The 17,857-nt window shown below is 34.9% G+C and overlaps 1 pseudogene; it reads right to left on the minus strand.

Moving 5' to 3' along the window:
* Positions 1 to 4,884: 4,884 nt before the first annotated feature.
* Positions 4,885 to 6,889, minus strand: LOC148691406 (uncharacterized; annotated as a pseudogene).
* Between the last annotated feature and the right edge of the window lie 10,968 nt (positions 6,890 to 17,857).

Consider the following 17,857-nt stretch of genomic DNA (forward strand, 5'->3'; position numbering starts at 1 on the left):
CGTGATACTAACAATGCCCTGCCGATTAATGTAGAAGAACCTCGGTCTGCAGGGGTTCAACCATTGATTACCAAAGAAAGGTGTGCCGAGAGTCTCTGTGCTGGTGTTCAGCCAACTACTGCCGAAGCTGAGCTAGCTTCACTGCAGGCTTTTGCCGAAGTTAGCAGTCCCGAGATATGTGCCGAAGATGCTTCCTCCTCGCTAGCTCGATAGTGTCGTTGTCCAATATGTCTTCTTTAAATATCCCTAAGGTAAGTACTATTGATGCTCATGTAACTAACGATCTTATAAGTACATATAAGTTACCACCAGGGCAAAATCGTGGTGTACCCCCTGATAGGTACATATCAGTTGCCACCAAGGTAAAATTATGGCGTACCCCCTGATAGGTTTTCTTCGGAAGGAAAAGTGAAGTATCCAATAGCCAATTATGTGTCATGTAAAAATCTTTCACTCGAACGTCAAGCTTGGGTGAACAATGTGGAGTCAATTCAAGTACCAACTTGAGTGGAGGATGCTTTGAAAAATTAAGAATGGGCTGAAACAATGGATGAAGGTATGAGAGCACTACATAAAAATAATACATGGGAAGTAGTGGAGCTACCGAAAGGGAAAAAACCAGTTGGGTGCTGATGGGTTTTTACAGTTAAATAGAAAGCTGACAGATTACTCGACAGTTAAAAAGCAAGGTTGGTAACAAAAGGATATACTCAAACGTATGATGTTGATTATCAGGAAACTTTTTCTCCAGTAGCTAAGATGAATCTGGTGCAAGTTCTCATCTCATTAGCTGCAAATTTGGATTGGCCATTGAAACATTTTGATGTAAAAAATACGTTTCTTCATGGACATTTGGAGGAGGAAGTGTATAGGGATTTTCCTCCAGGATATAATACTGGAGGAAAAATGGGAGTGTGCCGATTACGGAAGTCACTTTATGGGCTTAAGCAATCACCTCGTGCATGGTTTGGGAGATTCACTTAGGCCATGAGGAAGAATGGATATTATCAAAGTTATTCTAATCATACTCTATTTGTGAAACGAAGAAACGGTTAAGTAACAATCTTAATTATTTATGTGGATGATATGATAATAACTAGTGATAATTCAGATGAGATTATCAAACTGGAAAAAAACCTTGCTGTCGAGTTTGAGATGAAGAGTTTGGGTGATTTAAAGTATTTTCTTGGAGTCAAGGTTACTCGTTTATCCAAAGGTATTTTCTTGTCTCAACGGAAATATGTTCTCGATTTGTTAAAGGAAACATGTATGCTTGGGTGTAAACCTATGGATACTCTTATTGTGGAGAAACATCACTTGGAAATTTATTCAGATCAGGAACCAATACATAAAGGCATATATCAGAGATTGGTAGCAAGACTAATTTATTTAGCTCATACCTGTCCGAATATAGTCTATGTAGTGAGTGTGGTGAGTCAATTTATGCACTCACCAAGGGTGGATCATATGGCTGCTGTTATGTGGATTTTAGCTTATTTGAAGTCAGCCCCGGGGAAATGAATTTTGTATAAAAATTTCGATCATTTAAAATTTGAGGAGTTTATGGATGCTGATTGGGCAGGTGATGTGATGGATATGTGTTCTACTTCTGGATACTTTACATTCGTTGGTGGAAATTTAGTTACTTGGAGGAGCAAGAAACAAAAGGTGGTGTCTAGGCCTTCTGCGGGGGTCGAATTCAGAGGTATGGCGCATGGAGTGTGTGAAGTTCTTTGGTTACATAATTTACTTTGGGGTCTTGGTTTCAAATTGAAGGAGGCTACATATTTGTATTGTGACAGGCACAAGAGATTGCAGAGAACTCGGTATAGTGTGACAGAACGAAGAATATGGAGGTTGATCAACACTTCATTAAGGAACGCTTGAGAAGAATATTGTGTCAATACTGTTTGTGAACTTGCAAGAACAATTTGCGGATATTCTTACTCATGCCGTGTGCAGTAAGTTTTTTAGCGACTTACTTGCCAAGTTGGGCATGTGTGACATCTATGCTCCAACTTGAGGGGGAGTGTTGCGGTGAGTAATCTTTAGAAATATGACTGTAAATATTGTGTAAATATTAGAGTCCTTTATTAGGAAGGATATCTCTTGTGTCCTTTTTTTTTGTTTTCCTTTGAGAACAAGGATTGTATGTACTTATATACAAAATTATGCAATACATGAAAATTAAGCTGTAAATTTCTATTATGACTTCACTTTTATATAATTAAAAATGATGTTAAAATGAAATTAAAATGGGAAAGATGGTTGAAGATTGGTCTCTTATGTCAACATCTTAATTTAAAGATATGGACCAATTTTCTGGTGATTGAAGTAAATGTAGGGAACATTATTCATGTCATCATTGTTAACTTACAACTACCAGATTCAGATTTTATGGCTGTGGAAAGTTAATGTCAAACTCAACTTAAACAACATATAGAAATTTGAAAATATATAACCTAGCAAGCTCCTATAGTTCTTTTTTCTTTTTTGTTGGATCATCTCTAATTATGTATGAATTTATAAGTTATGTATTTTTTCAGACAAGCAAACCCAAATAGTTATGAATTGTATGTATAATTAGGAGACATAAGTTTTAGCAAATGAAAATGATTGTAACCTTTGTACTTCACTCAGTTGGACTATTTGCATCCAGGTCTTTTAGTATGGTTTAATGTGGTCACTACATTTAGGTGTCATAATCGATTGATCAGTTGATTTCAGTTTCATTGATTGTGTTATATACATTTAGTTTTTATAGCTTTTAATTTTAATTTGTTGTGTTTGATTTATGGGAAAGTATAGATAATGTTAATCTTCATGAATCGAAGAACATAAACTCTGTAATCTTTGTATTGAAAGCAAGAACTAGAGAGAGAAAGTTGAGAGAAGGAAGAGAGGGAACGAAGATTTTTTTTCTAAATATATGATTTCTTAGCTTGTAAGTAATACAACAATCTGCCTTATATAGGCAGTTACCAAGCTATTAGTGTAACTAACTAAAACACTAAGATTGTGACAAGTGTCACAATCATAGACCATTGAACACATACTCTAACATCTCAAGCTCATGCTTTTAGCAACCAAGCATGAGATTGATACAATGTGTTTGAAATAAAGGACCACTTAAGCCTTTGGTCAATATATCAGCAAATTGTTCTTTTGAGGAAACAAACTGCACTGACAACTGTTTCTTAGCTACCCTTTCTCGAACAAAATGCACATCGATCTCACTATGCTTAGTCTTCGAATGTTGAACTGGATTAAATGACAGTGCAATGGCAGACAAGTTATCACATAACAGAACAGGAGTTGCAGGCATGAGAATGTGCAGAAATGCAAGAAGTTGCTGAATCAAACCCAATTCAGCAGAAGTTGTAGAGAGAGCTCTATATTCATCTTCAGTAGAGGATCTAGACATAGTTTGTTGTTTCTTTGATGACCAGGAGATCAGATTGTTACCTAAAAACACAACTAACCCAGTAGTGGACCTCCTGTCATTGGGATCCCCTGCTCAATCATCATCACTAAAGACCTTGAGTTGTAAATCTCCTCTAGTATATATGACACCAACATTCAAAATTCCCTTAAAATACTTGAGAATCCATTTTATAGCAGTATAATGAGCCACCATAAGATTCTGCATAAATTGGCATACCTGATGCACTGAAAATGCAATGTCAGGCCTAATAAAAATGAGATATTATAAGGCTCATACAAAACTCCGATATGCACCAGGATTTGCATAAAGATCTCTATCATCTTTAAGAAGTCTATTATAGGGAAGGCATGGTGTATCATAGGCTTTGGCTTCAAGCATTTTAGTTTTCACCAATAAATCCTGAATATACTTTGACTGAGACAAAAACAAGCCACTTGCAGTCTCGGTAATCTGAATTCCATAGAAGAAAAAAAATGTAGTGGACCCAAATCTTTGATATCAAATTCAGAAGTAAGAGCATTGATAACTTGTTGAATGGAACTTGTAGCATTCCCAGTGATGATTATATCATCCACATATAGTAGAAGAATCACAATCTCATTATCAACATATTTGACAAACAAAGAGGAATCTGAATATGTACTGACAAATCCCAACTCAGGCAAAAGCTTAGTGAATATATCATTCCAGGCTCTGGGAGCTTGCTTCAAGCCATAGAGTGATTTGTGAAGTTTGCACACTAGATTGGGATGAATAGGATCCTAAAACCCAGGTGGTTGAGCCATGTATACTTCTTCTTCCAAAATACCATGCAAGAAGGCAATTTCAATAATATGCCTATGTTTGCTTTCAGCTAACCCATTTTGTTTAAGTGTGTATGGACAAGACTTATGATGTACAATGCCTTTGTCCATTAGAAAAGATTGAAGCCTATGACTAATTTATTCACCACCTCCATCACTCTGCAAAACCTTAATTGTAGTATATAATTGATTAAGTATGAAGGAGTAGAATGTAATAAAGTATAGTACAAATCAAATTTATTGACGAATGGAAAAATCCAACAATGTCTGCTATATTCATCAATGAAGATTACATAATATTTGTAACCATCAACAGATACAAAAGGTGTAGAACCCCACAAGTCACTATGTACAATTTCAAAAGGCTTAACAGACTTATTGACATGGGTTGGAAATGGCAGTTTGCTAAATTTTCCTTTAAGGCAATGATGACATAACACATATGATTGAGAGTTGGTACTAGACACATTAATTTTATTTAACATAAGGGAAACAACATTGTTGGTTGGATGACCTAACCTATGATGCCAAATTTGAGATTAAACAAGCTGTCCAAGAAAAGCTTTTGCAATTGATTGACTTTGTGAAGTTCCAGGCTTGGTATAGGCAAGGGAATGAATAGGGTGTAGTCCATTACTACACAATCTTTTGTAAAGAATCCTCTTTGTGGCCTTATCCTGAATCCAAAAACAAAATGCATCAAAGATAAAACAACATTAATTATCAAGGCAAATCCTATGTATTGACAATAAATTTTGTGTTAACTTGGGAACATATAACACCAAATTAATTTGATTGGATGTGCTGGAGTATGAATGATGAAATTTCCAATATGAAAGACTCGTAGACCTTCACCATTAGTAGTTTGTATAGTCTCATTCGTAGGATAAGGTGATGCCAAAGATAAATTGCTCATGTAAGCAGTCATGTGATTGGTTGCTCCAGAATCAGTTAACCAAACTTGTGGAGGTGCTAATGCAGTTACAGATTGAGGTGCAGGATTAAACACAATGTGCATAACATGCATGGGAGATTGCTGTGATTGATATGTAGATTGCTGTGGTAACCCTTGATATGAAAACTTAGACTGAGAAGGCTGCATGTGAAAATTTGGAGGTGCAGAGAGAGACCCATATACTTGATGAGAAACCTGAGAATGTGATGAACTAGCAAAACCAATGTAGTTAGGCCCCTTGTCATTGTAGAAACATAACTAAGTCTCATGATTAGTTTTACCACAAGTCTTACAATTTTGCCTATCTAGAGGTTTTGCACCACAAAATGGAGCAATGTTACCTTCACTGTTACATAACTGGCAAGTAGGAATCAAAGGTGTAGATGACTGACCAACTTGAGTTATAGGAGGATGACCAAGTATTCCAAGTGCAGGAGTAGGAAAAACATGTGCCTGATTCGAGTACACAGGTCTGGGATTGTAATATCCTGGTCTCTGATACTTGCCTTTACCCTTATTTTTATTCCCATGATAAGGTTTATAACCTCTAGAAGAAAATTGTGATTGATCATGAGTGTTACCATAAAATTGTGGTGAGTGTGATGAACTTTTAGAATTAAAACTAGCAACCATGGCAGTCATGAAAGATGTATTAGAAAAATTCTCAGCAATAGCTTCTTCAATGAGTAATTGTGCCCGAAAATCTTTCAAAGAAATCAAACTCTCATAACCTTTTATGACACATCTGAAAGTGTTGTATTCAGTAGGCAAGCCATTAAGTGCTAGTATGACAATATCGTCATCTTGAACGAACACTCCAACAATAAACAAAAAGTCCCTAGCTTCTTTAATTTTGTGCAGATATAGAGAAATGGAATCTTACCCCTTTTTAATTGTTTGGAAGTTAGATTTCATTTGAAAGATATTGGTTTTAGAGACAGCGGAAAATTGCTCCTTTAAACAAGTCCAAAGATCTCTCGAGCTTTGACTATCAATAACACATGACATAGCTATAGGAGATAGAGTCGCAGTAATCAATTGCATTATAACTCTATCATGCATTCTCCAAACCACAAATTCATCATTCTCAGCAGAAGTAGAAGATTTAGAAGGATTGATACCAGATTCACCAGTTTGGGAGATATGTTGAGATGGACAAGGGTTCGAACCATCCATAAACCCTATGATGCCATTGCTTTCCAGCAAGAGTTGCATCTGAAAGTGCCAATTAAGGTAGTTGGAGTCATTAAGTTTGACATTGATGGAGGTCGAGACCAAAGAAATAAAAGCCGTAACTGGGGATTGAAGCAGCTGAAGCTGAGATGCAATCACCATTGTTCAATCAAGATTATAGATGCTTGAAACAGAAGTCTAATTTCATTAAGAGATTGTCACAAACACTGAACGTGTGAGAATCACACACAAAATTTGACAAAGAACTGATCAAAGTGAATGATCGACAACCAAACCCTAGAAAAAACTTAGAAAAATGTAGAAATCTGAGTCCAATAAGAGAATCCGAAGACGAAGAAGTCGAATTAGACAGAAGCGAAAGAAAAAAGGATTGAAGTTCATGAATCAGCAAGAAAGACGAGTGATACCATGTTAATCTTCATGAATCGAAGAACATAACCTTCGTAATATTTGTATTGAAAGCAAGAACTAGAGAGAGAAAGTAGAGAGAAGGAAGAGAGGGAAAGAAGTTTTTTTTCTTCTTCTGAATATATGATTTCTTAGCTTGCAAGTAATACAACAATCTGCCTTATATAGGCAGTTACAAAGCTATTAGTCTAACTAACTAAAACAGTAAGATTGTGACAAATTTCACAATCATAGACCATTGAACACATACTCTAACGTATAAGACAAATGATACATGAAGAAGGATGGTGGGAGAGAGAATAAGAAATAGAAAAATTAATGAAAGAACAAATTTGAAAACAACTTAAATAGTTTTTGATTGTTTGTGTTCATTTTCTGTATTTTTCAGTATACATTTATTCGACGTACATTCATCATATCATCATTTCTCCACTCTTCTTCATCCTTCTTTCTACCATACATTTCTTTCAAATCTCAAGTAAAAAAAGTAATAACTAAAAAAAAAACACATAAACAATTATTAAACGAGCCTGTAATTTTATGTTTATATCATGTTAATGATATATGATTTAATGAAGGCCTTTTTGTGGTAAACTTATATACCTTTTGTGGCTGAAGTGGAAGAAGATATTGTATTAAAAAAATAATGTTGATGAACTCTCTCCTAAATTATGTATTAGGTCTTTGTGACCATTGTTGAATATAGTTGACTAATGCCACATCATTAGAAGTTTGCTATGATTGCTACATCATCAAAAGCCTGTTAAGGTTGTTAAGGGTTGTTGAAAAAGTCTGTTAGTCTTCATCTCTATATAACATGTATTGAGTTTTCGGTTTGGAATTCACTCGATTGAAAGAAGCAAAGATCATATTCTCATTTCTCTGTTTCCTTCTTCTTCCATAGCTCTTCTGTTTTCTGTCTTACTGCTGTTTCATTATATTCCCTTGCGTGTGAATCATGAATGCAAATCTCAACATTTGATAAAATAAGAAGTTAGAAATTCAATATATTATAACTCGTATCCCTAAATCAAACTACCTTATACACCCTATAAAATGAGGATCGAGTATATACATATGCAAATGCTAGTAACCGACAAAAAATAATATAATTATCCAACGATTCACACATATATAATATAATCATGTGCAATAATAATTGGACATGTTTGTCATGCCATAATCAGATTCACATTAGCAGGGAATTTTTTTTTTTTTTTTTTTTTGCAATCCTGTCTTGTGTCAAATAATAGTTATAGTATTCTAATGTGTACTAAACTAACGAGCTATTTGCCTGGTCATACTTTTTTTTTCTCCGCATGTTAGAAGATCCACACATTGATAAAAACAATAACCTTAATTTATAATTCCATATTGATAAGTCAGTGTGTATTGAAAATGGTAAACCTTAATTGATTTATAAGGAAATAGATCAAACAAGAAAATATTCTATCGAGAAATTGTATTTATACACCAATTCAATTGATGTTTATATGCAATTCATATCACTATTTCACACTCAATAATTAGTTTAGACATATATCATTGTCTCATTGGACAGAAAGTAGATGTAGGGTTCTAATTAACTAAGTTAGTTCCTTCTGATATTTGTGTTTGAGCCTACTGAATCCTAACTCAAACATGATATATCAATTTATAAATCAAAAGAGAAAGTGACCAAGGATATCACATAATTAAAAGATGCCCCCACATCTGAAAAAGATGCCCTTTCTTTTGGTGGTCCAAACCCTCAAGTCTCAGACAACAATGATATCAAACCCATCAAGCTTTTAATTCTAAAGAGTTCAAAGAGCTTGCATCCTTATAAGACAGTTAAGTCTCTTACATGTAGAAAATATAAATATAAAAAAAATAAATTCCACCATCCATCATGGTCATAGGACTTATTAATCCACACACATGCATGTTATATATGTGTTTGATATGGTCCTGGCATAACTGGCTTGCCTTTTTTTGTTTGTTTTTTGCTTTTTCATATTTATCTTTTTTCATACCCTTAAAACTAAGAGAAAATTGAAATAATGCATGGTGGGGTTATCTGATTTCATATTTCCACTGCCAACTTGCATTGGTTTTTCTTGCATATATATTCCTGTCTTCTGTTAGCTAGCTTCTGCCAAATTAAATATCTCTTCCAAACATTAAATTAATAGATCTGGTTTTGTAGCTTATAACGTGGAAGTCACATGTGATCAAAGAGAAAATAGGTGGGAATGTCTGCTATCACCTTTTCCGTTTTGGTTTCTATCATCATCCCAAGCTCAAATCCTCTGCAGTCAACTGCAGGAATTTCTTTCAAACGACATATGCATACATTTTTTTTTTTTTGCAAGTTTAATAGTTATTATCGAACTATGACATACATATATGGCCGGAGAATTAACTTCTTACTAATAAGGAGTCGAGCAAAGTTCATATTAGATTATCTGATAAGCATGTGGATCATGTAACACATGGGTCTGGGATGCATATAGGTAACACCCATAATAATGTGGCATGCATTAGAAAATATATAGCACATTACAATTAAATACTACAACTACATTATACGACTTCTCCCCAAAAAAGTTATTGAATTCAAAAAAATATAGGCTATATATATAGTCAAGCTGCTTGTATTTCTCCAGCCTCACCATGTATGTACGATAACATTAATGAACATAACTTTCACTTCTAACAGGAGTTCGAAAAGAAGCTTGAGAGAGAAAGAGAGAACAACCTACACTGTGCATATTAGTCAACGAAGAAGTGGCAAGTTCAGAGTTTAAGACCAAACGTGTTTAGCGTGTGAAAAGTAATGTCACAATGTTTGATAAAAATTTATGTGAAACTGTTTAATTAGTTGTGCATAATGAGTAAGTTGGAAAAGATGTGTTTAAGATGGTCATAGTGATTGTTGTGATGGTGGTGGCAATGGTGGGAGTGTAGTGGAAAGGGTGATGGCAAAGATGGTGGTGTTGATGGAGTTGCTGCTGGCATTGGTGGTAGGAGTAGAGGTGGTGCCAGTGGTGATTGGGAGATGATGATGGTGGTGGTAATGGTGGTGGGATGATAGCATCAGCGATAGTGGTGGTAGTGGCGATATAGGGCTAGCAGTGGCAGGTGGTAGAAGCTAGTGGTGGGAGAATAGATCGATGCATATAACATAAGAGAATATTAAATGATGCCATATTTAAGGTTACTGTGAGATTTAAAATTCATTAAAGGCTCTGCTTTTCTTATTATGAAAGTAGCTTTGAACATGCTCCTTTTAGAAGCTGCTGTATGAAGATTATTATTTTTACCAAACATTTTTAACAATTAAATTTAAAGTGAAACAACTTTTTTGGGAAGTTTTTGTCAAACAGAGCCTTAAGACTTTCCAAATGAGGTTATAATACCACGTCGAATAACAAATGGTGTAAGATTCCACATCGGCCAACAGAGAGGGGGTGATGTGCTTTATATGTACATGCTTTCCTCCCTATAGCACGAGGTCTTTTGGGAACTCATTGGCTCTGGATCCCATAAGAACTCCGAAGTTTAGCGAGTTTGGGCAAGAGTAGTCCTAGGATGGGTGACCACCCTGAGAAGTTCTCGTGCCGAAACCCAGAAACAAAACCGTGAGGGAATGGTAAGCCTAGAACGGACAATATTGTGCTACGGCGAAGTCGAGCTGGGATGTGACAAATAGTCTTAAAAGTTTAAGTTATATATTAAAAATAGGCCAATGATGATCCAAATTATGATGAAATTACATTGCGAGTAAAGTTCTAGCAATATATGTTTTTCAAATTTATTAGTTCTAATTGTAGGTCCGCATTAATTAGAACGTCACTCTTCATTCTTCACATAGCTTTCATAAAATGAAAAAAATTGAAAGCAATCAACATCTTATTTATTTTAGAGCCTGTTCAATAATTATTTTGTTTTGAGTTTTAGTTTTCATTTTGTTTTTGTGCGCTTTAATATGGAGAAAATATACTATGAAAATGAGGAATAACTATTTTGTTTTGAGTATGATAAGAGAAAGTATATGAGGAAATGAGGGGTGAGGAGGAGAAGAAATAAAGAAAAATGAATGAAAACAATCTTCAAAACAAAAATAACTTTGATTATTACATTTTAATTGGACACCTTTCCTTGTATAATCATTTACATCTCTCCTCCATTCTTATTGGACACCTTTCCTTGTATAATCATTTACATCTCTCCTCCATTCTTTCTTTACTCTTCTATATCCGATAATTTCTCCTATATATTTTTCCCTTTTTCGTAATAGCTGAAAACCAAATACTAAAATGGTTATCAAATGATGAACCTTTATTTGTTAATTTTTATTATTATTGTTCTATGTGTCGGCAAAATTGCTAAGGCTAGTTGCACATGAAATACGAAACCCTTCAAATCAATATACATGGGTACACCTGAATACTCAAAATCTAAATTGACTGAAATAGTCTTGATCTATTAATTCAATAATGCCCACATATGCCACAATCAAATTTTGTTAAATGTATGGAACATCAAAATTTCTACAAATATAATGATCAAAACTACGAATGTCGCATCCAAACAAGCCTTGGTTAAAGGGACACATGACACCACTCTAGATATCTCTATCTATCCATTTGGTCCATACATGGCAACACATATGTTGCAGGAGCTGGGATGTATATTGGATGGTGTTATTTGTGAAAGAGCAAAGTTTGGGAGGCCCAAGACAGTACAGTTCTCAGGCAATGTCACATTCCAGCCACCTAATGGGAAAGAGAGATAAGGAACAAGAGGATGGTGACCCTTCTCTTCTCTTCCTCCTTGTGCCACAACAGACAATTTACACAACGCGGCTGGTAGAGAGAGAGAGAGAGAGAGAGAGCTCATGTAATATGAAGACACCAAGCCGGTCCAATTCTTATTTACTGCTCAAAGAGAATTAGGGTTTCTCAGGATGGTGACCCATTTGTTGGTGGCAATAACCAGATTTGGACTCATTCATGGTCACATGTTGTTGGTTAATTTGGTCCATCACATTATTCGTCTAAGGTATCAATCAAAGAATGAAAAAAAGAGATTTATTTCTGAAGTTTGTTGATTGATTGTTAAATTTCGCACAACTTAATAACAATGTTTGGGTAATTAACATTTATGAGATGTTATAATCTCCTACAAAAGAAAAAAAAAAAAATCTCTTTATCAATGAAAGAGGATAAAAAATAAAATAAAATAAGAGGATAAAAATGGAAATGAATGTAAGAAGTCAAAATTTTCTCAAATCTATAACAGAATACCTCAAATTCAGATTTGGATCACCGGAGGGCAAGTTAATCCAATTCCCATTCATATTCTCACGTGTTGCCTCCAAAAATACTCTCCCTATTTTACAATAAAACCCTAAACCCTAAGAGAATCTTCAAATGAGATGTCAAATATAATATGTCAAAATTTTATTTGATGGCTGATGTGGCAAATTGAATACAAGTGCTAAATCTACTTCTTTTCTGATGTATGTGTCAAATATTTATTTTATTATTTTATTGGGTCTATAGTTACATTAACTATTAAAAAATAATTAAATTAAATTTTAGATTTTATTCTATTGGTTGTTAATGGGATCCATGCATTAAAAAATAAATTAAATATATTTCACTCATTCTTTGTTTGCTATAAAAAAAAGACAGCTAGAAAGTAATAAGTCAAATTAAATAACTCAACTGCCATATCATATATGACATATCCATTGGAGAACACCTGAATGTCTTTTAGTCCTGTTTGGCATATTTGTTATCTCCCTTGTAGATGGTCTAAATCTTAACAAAAGTATCAGGCCGTGCATATAGATAATAAGGAGGCTTTTAAGGGATGAGATCCCTATTTATTTATTTTTTATAAAAATAGGGATTAGTTGTGGGCCCACACCATATCGAACTTTAATGATCCGAACTATTTATTTTTGAAGTTGCACCTCATAGATCATCTTTACAAAATATTAGGCAAATCGAAAATAGTTGAGGCACCTTTATTCCAAGAAAACATTAAAATGTCATCGTGATAATTAAATAGGTAAATGGTTTCAGATTGAATTGAATTTTTGCAAAATGATTTATAAATCAAGACTTACAAAATAGATGGTTCGGATCGTTAAAGTTCGATGCAGAGTGGGTGCCACAACTAATCCCTATTTTTTGAATAAAATGGGAATCCCTTCTTTTAAAAGGCCTGTATATATATTTTGAGCCGCCCAATTATTAGCGGGTTAAATAGTTTAGTTAAATAGTACACTTAGAACTTAGAGGTGAAACTAGCTTTTATCCAAATTCACCCAAATTTAATTGATTACACTGCTACCGTATTTTAGGTCAAATATCATAATGCTAGTTATGTAAGGGGTTTGTCAAATGCATTCTTATAATAAAGGTCTACATGTGTCCTTTAGATTTATGATACATCGCATGCGATGTTGCTACATCATGAGGCAATGAAAAAAGGCAATTGGCTTGGGTTGGCATCAGATGAATTATCTACTTTACAAGGGACATGATAGAAGTGGTGCAGTTTGCATTCAACTCGCATGGTCCCCTTCATCTATGACCATCACTTTAATGGCAAACAAGAAGCTTATGTGAATGAAGGGTTGCTATTATTGTGGTTACTAGGGTTTAGAGGGACAGATGTGGGTTTCGAACATGTTGAGTTGGAGATGGGTCCCCCTTTGAGATCGGTGCTATTAAAAAATGAAAGAATAAGTTGATGTTCTACTATAAAACTAATTGATAATATGAGGATTCAAATTACTTATAAGAACATGTAAGGTCTATTAAATAATTTCTTGATGTGTGATTCACACTATCATTAGCATGCTCCTTTCTATGCAAGATCATTGATGCTTAACACATAAACACCACATATTAGGTGGGCATGTGTACCTTTGGGCTCAACACGTAGATAGCATGCTTTGATATCATAAAAAGTTACAATTTCACCATAAACTAATTGACCATGAGAAGTAGCACTACTCCTTAAAGCCACATACAAGGTCTCTTTCCCCGGTATGAAAGTCACTCTCAACATGTGTACCTTTGGACTCAACACGTAGATAGCATACTCTGATATCATAAAAAGTTACAATTTCACCATAAACTAATTGACAATGAGAAGTAGCACTACTCCTTAAAACCACATACAAGGTCTCTTGATTCCCCAGTATGAAAGTCACTCTCAACAAAGAAAATGAAAGATGTAGAGAGAGAGAGAGAGAGAGAGAGAGAGAGAGAGAGAGAGAGAGAGAGAGAGATTTGTGTTGGGATATTGGCAAAAAGAGGTAGAATTATGAAAGAAGAGAGAGGCAGTTGAGTTGGGGCTGGAAATTAATAATTGCAACGCGATCAAGTCAAGCATGCTGCCATGCACGAATGCAGCAGACTGAAATTTTTGCTGAAGAAGCCAGAAGCAACTGGCAAAATTATATCACTAAAACTCTTTCTGATTAAACTTAGGTAAATTTATAGTCACAGGCATTGATCAGAACCCTAAAACCATCCATAACAACAATGAATTAATTAAGGTGAAGCCTGTATGTGACTCTCAGGCACACGCACACAAGAATACCTTATGAAAAGAGGGGACATTATCTTTTGACCTAGTTAAACGAATGGTTAAAGGGAGGGGGGGATGAAAAATCCGTACTACAACAACCAGAAAAAATAAAAATGTGTGTTGAAACATATGGAAACACTGCTCACACCTTAAAAACTCTGTATCTATCCTCTCTCCTTTAAAAGATATTGACTCATTCATTTGTTCATAATCTGAATTTTCTTTTTCTTTTTGTATATAGAATTAAGGGACATTATTATTTAACCCCATTACAATTGATTTTCAAATGCAATTGTGCCAACACAAATTTTTTTTGTCTGTAAAGAATCTCTAAAACACCAAACCTCGAGTGCAAAGTCTAACAGCTATCCTAAGCCTTTCATAAAAACAAAAATCAAAGCTTATATCCTAAGCCTAGACTCTAGCTTTAGACATATTTTCACCTCAAATCCGATCTGCAGGATCTTGATGTTGGGCTCGGGATCGAAAGCCCCTACTCTTAACTCCGAACTTCTTGATTACGGGGTCAGACTCAAGATCCCAAACCCTTAATTATTCAGTGTTTAATTAAAAACATAGGGCTCCGCGGAGGATTGTACCTTAAAAGCATTCAAATAGAAAATTATTTAGCCAAATTAATTTTTTTTTTGTTTTTTTTTTCCCTTTCACAAAGGGAAAAAGAAGAAGAAGTAAACATCCAATAGTGGAAAACAATCAAAAGTCGGAATTTTAAACTGTATTATGAAGTGGGAAAGGAAGCATAATAAGTGTCATCTTAAATTACATATATACCAATTTATTCTTAATAGCTCTTTCAATTTGTGTAATCTTCTTAACATTTTGTGAGGACCACTATTACAGCATCGCCTGCAACAGATATAAAACAACCAACAAAGCTATTAAGAACCAACATCAACTACGAGTACCTGGTCCTGGAGAGAGAGAGAGAGAGAGAGAGAGTTACCAACAAAGTAGGGTCATTTCTTTCTCTTCCACACTTTAACAAAATAAACTTAATAAGGAGGTGCCATGGTGACTGGGTACACGTACATGCAAGTGATGAGAAGAGACAGATCGAAGAGAAAAGAGTTTACTGAAAATTGGGTATGTAAGACAGATCAAAGAGAAAAGAGTTTACTGAAAATTGGGTATGTACAGTGTTCTATAATAGTATTTAAGAGCCTTGTAGCGTGTGTGTGTTCCAGTGGAATCCTCATCTTCGAATTCTTCTTCTTACATTTCCTTTTGTATTAAGAAATATACATTACATTTGCTAGAGCTGAATCTAAAGAAAGTTGAGGTTCTACCACAAAATTAATTGAAATGGGGAGTAGCCTAATTACATGCAATCTCCATTTTTCTTCGATGTGAGATTCATACTCTCAACACACCTCATCATGTGTGATGAATTTTCAAGCCTAACACATAGATAACACAAAGAGGATGACGTGGAACGTGTATGGCCGTTGGGCTTCACACTAGGACAACCTACGCTGATACCATGAAGAAAGTTGATGTTCCACCATAAAACCGGCCAATTGGCAATATGGATCAACTCCTTGTAAGCTCATGCGAGGTCCTTTCTCCCATCAATATGGGATTTATTCACATACCTCATCACATGTAGTGGATTTTCAAGTCAAACACGTGGATAACAAAAATTGGGTGATGTGGCCAACTTGCTCTTATACCATGAAGAAAGTTGGGGAATAGCCAAATTACTTCTAATAACATGTGATGTTTCTTCTTTCCCCGGTGTGGGGTTTATACTCTCAACATGTCCTATCATGCATGTCCAATTTTTAAGCCTAACACGTTGACAACATAAATGAGATGACGTGGAGCGTATATGGTAGTTGAGCTTCACACATAAGACAACTTGCTCTGATACAATGAATAAATAATAAGTTGTATGGTGGAACCTCAACTTCCTCTAGTTATGAACTCAAATTCCTCTTTTCTTGATGTGATTTTATGATGAAATCTCAATTTCCTTCATAGATCTACAGATTCTTCTCCTCAAATTTCCTTGTATACAAAGAAATAAGTTGTAATTAGCACAAAAACCGGTCTTGGGGTTTTTGACCTTTGTACACAAGATTAATTTAAGAAAACATGTTTCTAAACGATACAGCCAAAAACCGGTCCTAGGATTCTCTATGTTTTTACGTCACTAGAATAACCAGTGTTTTCTTTCTTCTTCTCTCACTATATGTTTTAACAGTAATGCGTACCCTAAGGTCCTCATTTTGAGCATTTGTGAGCTCATCTTTCATTTAAACTCGTAGATTAATCTAACAGTGGATTAATCAATAACCTTATATTCTCTGTGTTACACCGTAACAAAATAATAATTTTGAACCCCTCTCTCCCCTTCATCCCTTCCCTCTCCCTTCTCCTTCCGTCTTTTTCCCATACGCGTCAAATGTTTTGGGCTGTAGGTCGGACGCGAGAGGTATTCAGCCTTCTGTATGATGCAAAAGTTTGTTGACTTCCGATCACTAGGTACTAAACTACAGATTGTTTTTGCGTTTGCTGTTGAGCACTCAAGGCTTTTGTTATCATCGAATCTGACAAGCAATCTAATATTAATGAGGTGATCTTTCCTTGTTTGGCCAATACTATTCTTAATCTTAAATACTAATATCTGCACTGCTCCTCACGCAAAAAATCTCATATGGTGAGACGGAGGAGGGGGAGGGGGAGGGGGAGGGGGAGGGAGGGGAGACAGACGAGTAGAAGAAGACATAAGGGTTTCATTTGCTAAATTTTTTATTAGAATCGAGATTGTTCTTCGTTAAGGGTGTAACAGAGATAATATAAGATTGATTAACCACCGTCAAACTAATCTAAGGGTTTAAATGAAAGAAGACCTCACAGGTCCTCAAAATGAGGATCTTAGGTGAGCATTACACATCTTTTAAAGTGATTTTAAATACAAAAGTGGATAATCACTCTCTTGGAACTTTAATATTGAATTGTCATGTTCTTATGCATTAAAGTTGGTTATGAAATTTGAAATATTTACCGTGAAAAGAATTTTGTTGCTGATGATTTTGACTTGTTTGGGTTTGTCATCTAATTTGGATCCAGTCTTTTTTGAGCAAGTTTTTCATTCTTGTTGTCGATTACTAATTACAGATACAACTGGAATCTCGTGGCATCGTGATATTGTTATGTAATCTTTCATTCTTTCGGCTTATATCCCGTTGTCAAAAAAAAAAAAAAAAAAAAAAAAAAAAAACTTCAAATCCATAACATAAGAATATATATGTCAAATTAAACCCATCAGTATAACATGTTGTGTTATATTGACAGCAATCAATCAATATCATCTTAGAAGACTGGAGGTTTACATTAACCGCACTATAAATCAATCAATCGCTACTAAGCAAACCACTTTTCATGCATTATATATCTTTCACTTTGTATAAAATGACTGGAATAAAAGTAGTT

This window comes from Pyrus communis, chromosome 14, assembly GCF_041283825.1.
Source record: "Pyrus communis isolate YQ-2024b chromosome 14, ASM4128382v1, whole genome shotgun sequence".
NCBI lineage: Eukaryota > Viridiplantae > Streptophyta > Magnoliopsida > Rosales > Rosaceae > Pyrus > Pyrus communis.